The sequence below is a fragment of the Balearica regulorum genome, chromosome 14 (genome assembly GCF_011004875.1).
Source record: "Balearica regulorum gibbericeps isolate bBalReg1 chromosome 14, bBalReg1.pri, whole genome shotgun sequence".
In the NCBI taxonomy this organism is placed as follows: Eukaryota; Metazoa; Chordata; class Aves; order Gruiformes; family Gruidae; genus Balearica; species Balearica regulorum.
This window is the reverse complement of record NC_046197.1, coordinates 9,787,672-9,793,580: the sequence shown is the minus strand read 5'-3', so window position 1 is coordinate 9,793,580 and position 5,909 is coordinate 9,787,672.

Genomic DNA, 5,909 nt, shown 5'->3' with positions numbered 1-5,909 from the left:
TAGATGATGCAGACACAGAGGACAGAGAAATGACTCAGAAGGCAATGACACTCCTGCCGAGCTTGGCTGCCCAGGGATACACAGCATCCTTGCAGGTGCCCTGCACCTCAGCGGTGCTCCTGCGTGGTCTGCCCCAAGCGTAGCCAACGCCAGAGCATGCAGTTTATTCTTCTGTCAAGTCATGAATGGACAAGATGGGAAAGCCCAGCTGATGGGTTAGGGAAGTCTGGGAGAGACTTCAGAAGAATGCAAGCTTGATACACTGCAGTCATACAGGAACTTCTGCAAATCCTTCCCAAAGCACGGAAGCAAGGGGGTTTTTTTGACCTGATTAATATTGTACTAATATTTTGGGATCAAGCATGGCTTAAATCTTGGACAATGGTAAGAAAAAGTAATGCTGCAGTTCAAAAACTGGCTGCAAAGAACTGAAGGTGTCCCAGACAGAATTAATCCTTAGAGTCAGGACAGAAATGCTGCAGCCGTTGCTCCCTACACACCGATATATGTTTATGCATTCTTGTGTGGCCCTGATGCCGCTGTCAGAGCAGGTGCAAAAGAAAGAAAAAAACCAAAATAGCAAAATAAAACAACTACCCCATAACCAGTGCACAAAGGGAATTTGGTTATGTAAGAATTTATTCTTCCTTTCTCAAAAACCGTCTGGTGCTCAGGGGCTCATTTCTTTGTATTCATCCTGATTCCTGGAATGTATCCCAACAGCCTTCATGGTAGCCAAATACAGAGTCTTTTTTATTTTTTTCCCCTCTCCTGTAGTGTGACAGGAATTGCCGGCACTTGCGCTGTTTCCTACACTTGTCTCCAGTGCTGTGGTGAGGGGAGCCTCTTGCTGCCAGGTTTCCTGTCTGTGTTTCCCTCTCAGAGGAGCTGTAGCTGTTGGGACAGCATGCAGGAGCTATAAGCAGCTTCGCTGGGACCCTTCGTGCACCCTGGCACCGTCGTGTTTGTCTGCAGAGCTGGGACAAGACAGGAACACGGAGCTCTTTGCCCATCAACTGGTACCCAGGAGAGCCAGTTGCCCTTCCATGTGTGCCTGTCAGTAGCCGACATGATTTTTACCAGCTGTATGCTTGGAAGGGATAATGCTTTCTGCACCATGTTTACCAGTTCACCCTCTCTGCCCTCTCCAGTCCCAGAGAGATGTTTTCCCTGGCAAAGCCCAGCACAGCATCCAGCAATGGTCTCCCATCAGTCCTGCTGAATGCAAACTATCCATGAGAGCAGAAAGTGACTCTGGAGATCAGTGCTGGTAAGTCCTGGTGACATCTGGCTGCCCTGTGGCCAGTGACAGCAGAGGTGACAGCTCCAGCGCTGACCCATGCCTGATGCCATCTCCGCACAAGAAGTATTTCATCTCATTTTTACATCTGGCCTCACTATTCCCTGTCCACAGTCATTAGCCACTTCCAGCTGCCCTGTCCTTCCTCTCTTTTTGGTTTTGCTTCTTCCGTCCCCCAGGGACATGGCAAGTTCCCGGGGCAGGGACACCAGCAGTGCAGACATCGGCCCCCATCTCAGCACACGCAGACAGGCTGCAGCGCTGCTGCCCACCTGACCACAGTGCAGGGAACGGAAGGTTTATTTAAGCACATGCAGTTACAGTGGGTGACTCCTGGCTGTTGCTCAGCCTCCCAGCATCAACCTCCAATACGCCTCCTGGCATACATATTTATGATCCCAATTATCACTGAACAAAAACCCAGGTTGCTGTGAAAACAAATGATTTTTAATCTAAATTGCCCAGTTTACATACTTCACCCACTTCTGCTTAGCAGAACAGCTGGTGTTTACCAACTTCTCATTACTGATCCAAGCAACACAGGAAGAAGCTGGCTGGAGAGGACCAGCCACCTCTGAGATAAGATGAGCTCAGGTTTACCTCTGCCTCAGACTCTGCTCCTCCACATCACTGATGAAGCCTCCAGCAGAGGCAGGCTGTGCTGGAGGCCAGCCTCTGCCGAAGTCCAAGGTCGATGGAGATGGATAAATGATGTGACACCCTAGGGCACCAGCTACGAAACCTGGACACTGAGCTCCAGAGCAGCTCTGCACAGCCACGGCGTGCTTTTAGCAGGGGTGCAGCAGCAGCAGCTGTAGTTGATTACTCCAGTCAAGGGAAGGCTCAGGTTTGGGTCCTTGGGATGCGAGAGGAGACTCCCTCCCACACCCGGGATCCGCACAGCACACCACCAAAATTCAAACTTCCCTCCCAAGCAGCATGTGGTTTCCCTGCCCAACTGCCAGGCTTGGACAGTACTCAGAGGGGGTTTCTATCCGTCATTTAACCCATGGGATCTGAGACATGGAGTGGAAAAAGGCTGGGTCGGAGCTGTATGGTACAGATGGGAGTAGGAAGGTCTCTCCATCCAGCCCAGCCTCCATCCAGCACGGGCCCAGTGAAGATTTGCAGCACTGTACAGTGAAGGAATGATGAAAGATGTCTGCTGATAATAATTATTATTGTTGGGTGTTATATTTCTGCAGGAAAGAGTAGTTTCTATGTAAATCCAAATAAATGTAGCTATCTCTACACTTCTGTCCATATCTGTATTTACAGTTATCAGCGCTTCCTTTTTCCTAATGCCTCGAGAGGCTCACACCGGAGCTAAGATGATTCAAGAATTATTCTTATCATGGTATTTCCACTGTCCAAGAATGAGCATATGTTAAAGAAATACAGTCCCTCTTTATTCCAGGCCTCACATGGCCCCCTGAGGCATTAAACAGAAATGGGGTCAGAGTGCCAGCCTTGGCTCTTAGGTGGGCTTGCGCCAGGACTGGTAGCGCTGGTGCCCAGAGGGTTGCACTGGTCAAAGATTGGGGTGAGACAGGTCGGCACCAGGTCCAGACACTGGCACACAGAAGCAGCGAAGCCAAAGCAAGGAGGTTCCTACAGCACCCTTCACCCTTTGGAAGTGCTGGAAAGGAAGGTGCTGCTTTTAGCAGCCGTGTGAAGGCACGTGCTGCTGCACGTGGTCCCTGTCGGTGCTATTTCCAGCTCGGCTGGCTGAGGACTGAAGGAAGGAAAACTCCTGGGACTGGGCATGGAGCAGACAGTCACATGTGGCTCAGAAATAAGTCATAAGCCACAGCAAGACAACGACACCTGACGTAAGAGGAGACTTGATCCATCCTTTCCCTTTCCCCTATTTCTTTCTCCATCTGTTTGGGCTGACATTAGTGCTGGTGAAGGAGGGCTGGACGCTGGTGGCCAATGCCTACCACAGGATAAATACCTCCTGTGTTTCTACAGTTCTGCTCTTCCAACCTCCTCTTAGAGCAACATCACAGCTCTGGCCAGGCTCTGCACCCTGCAGCACCTTGGGGTGCATACCGCTTACACAGTCCCTGTGCTCCCTCCCTACCTACACACACGGGTGCTCCCTGCTGTGTTTAAGACAGGCAGCTCCCAGTCAGCATGCCCTGGGAATGATGGACAATATCCCCCCCACCCAGGAAGGGGCGGAGGACGATAACCCCCAGCCTGGCTAACCCAGGACCTGAGCCATCACCTGGTGACCTCTTCTGGCACAAAGTCCCCAAAGCATGTTTTCCACCCACAAAACTGCACTGACAGCTGGAAGGATGTGGTATCCTCACCCTCCCTCCGGCGCAGGCCCAGGAGCTGGTATGCATGACTGACTGCTCTACATTTCACTTTATTTCCAAGTATTATTACAGAGTTTAATTAGCCCTGGCCACCCTGACCTCTCATCCAACTGGGAAAACTGCCCAGCTTTGCCACAGTGTGTGGGAGTGGGTGGGCAGACAAGGGAGAGGGGAAATGATGTTTTATGGAACTTCCCAAGGAGCAAGTCTCTCTTTTTTTTTTTTTCCCCAGGCACCACAAATTTGTTTGCTGTGATTTAAAGAGGACACATTTGGTTAAAAACCATGGGCCCGATCCACAGTCCCTGCAAATCAGAACATCTCTGTTTGACTTCATGGAGCTTAGCTGATTTAGACCAGCTGACACACTGACCTTCTGTGTTTAACCAAAGCCCATTTTTTCCACTGGTGCTACGCAGAACAGCATCGGGTTTGGCTCTGGAAGGGATATTTTAGCAGGGATGCTCTCTGCATGATTCATCCTCTGCTGGGATTAACTTTGACAAGAACCGCAACAGCCACTGGCCACCAGTGTGGGTCTGGGGGCTCTGCCACAGAGAGGGACACAGCCACCCGCACCCCAGCTCCAAGTGCAGAGCCTGGCCAGCAGCACAGCACCAGCCACTACAACCACTGGAACAAAAGCCCTGCTGGGATGCCCGGGCAGCTGCCTTGAGGTGGCCTCAGCTTCATCTCAGGGACCCAAAGGTCTGGTCCCTGAGGACCAGACAGTCTGGGTGCAGCAGCTGCTGCAGGCAAGCGACTGCGGGGCTGGGCAGCATCCCTACGTGAAGTTCTGGGGGTGGCAGGAGAGATGAGCAGAGATCTTGGTGCCAGGGCAGGGCACTTCTGCACCACGTGGACCCTCAGGTCTTCCAGAGCTATCAAACCTTCCCCTGATAGCCTGATGTCCAGTCATTGACCTGCCTCCTGCTACAAAGATGTGAGACTATGCTTTTCCCTGTGTATGAAAAGAAAAAGGAGAACTGACCTGAAAAACTGCTGAGAAGATCCTGCCCTAGCACGGTGAGCACCAGCCACCTGAACTGAGAACAGGCAGCTCCGTGGAGTGAGGCAGGAAGGTTCTGGGGACTGGCTCTCCCCCAAGCTTGCTGTATTTCAAACGGGATGAAGACTTACCTCCTCTGAGCTCAGGGCTGAGGCTCCCCTAATGGCATTGCGGGAATGCTCGGTAAACAAGCAGTAAACTATTCATTGCACTGATGATGGATGCCTCACAGGGATTAGAAGGGGAAAACAAACCCAGTGTTTGCAAAGAGCAGCGAGGAAATAAATGTTCTGCATTTAGCATTTCCAAGCAGTGGAGAGCATCAGGGAGGTGGAAGGACTTGGAGCAGGGTCTCCCTGCGAAGCTCCAGCTGGGTGTCTGGCCACCAGTTGTCAGAGCAAAGATATGAGCTGGAAAACCTGATCATTCTTCACCCTGCACCAGTCCAAACTGAAAACCGCGGTTGGAATCAGCCGGGAAGCGGCACTCGCCCGCATGAGGCTGCAAACGTGGGCATTTATTGCTCTCTGGTGGTGAGACGGGCTGTGGAGAGCTGCGTGCTGCTCCTGGTGCTGGGGCCTCCCGCTCCCCCTGCTCACTCCGCAGAGGAGTTTTTGCTTGTCCTCCAGCCATGTAGCTCAGGGCACTCGAAGGCAGCTTTCTGCTTGCCAGGCGGCCGGCTTCTCCCTGGGCTGCCAATGGCCCATGCAAAGGCAATGCAGCTGCCTCTGCCTGCCAAAAGTCCCCCTGCACCCCGTCAGCACCCCTGCCCAGAGGGCTGGATGTGTGCCACAGCGCAGGTCAGTGCACCCAGCCTCGCCGTCTGCTCCCCAGTGCTCCTGTGTCCTGCGGGGCTCTGCAGCCTGAAGAGGAGAGTCTGGGGAGGGGGCTGGGCTGCAAAGCCTGGGCCAGGCGAGGACTGACAGCTCTTTTCCCATGCAGGACCCGTAGCGTGCTCACGCTTTAGATGCTGAAAGCGCACATGGGCTGTGGGGAAGAAGAGGCCACGCCGGCTGCTCCAGTGCCAGAGCTGAGGCTGCACGGCAGGGCTGGGGTGAGGGTGGGCTCTGCCTCCCCCCCGAGCAGCCTCCCACCTGCATACGGGGCTCGTCCCCAGGCGAGGCTTGACCAGCCCCTTCCATTTCCTCTCCTTTCCCGAATTCTGCCTCTCACTGCAAAAGCTTTGGTGGTGCTTTGTCCCAAAGAGGCCCCAAGCTCTGCAGAGGTATGGGTCACAGGCGTCCGCAGAGCAGACAGGACAGAAACCAGA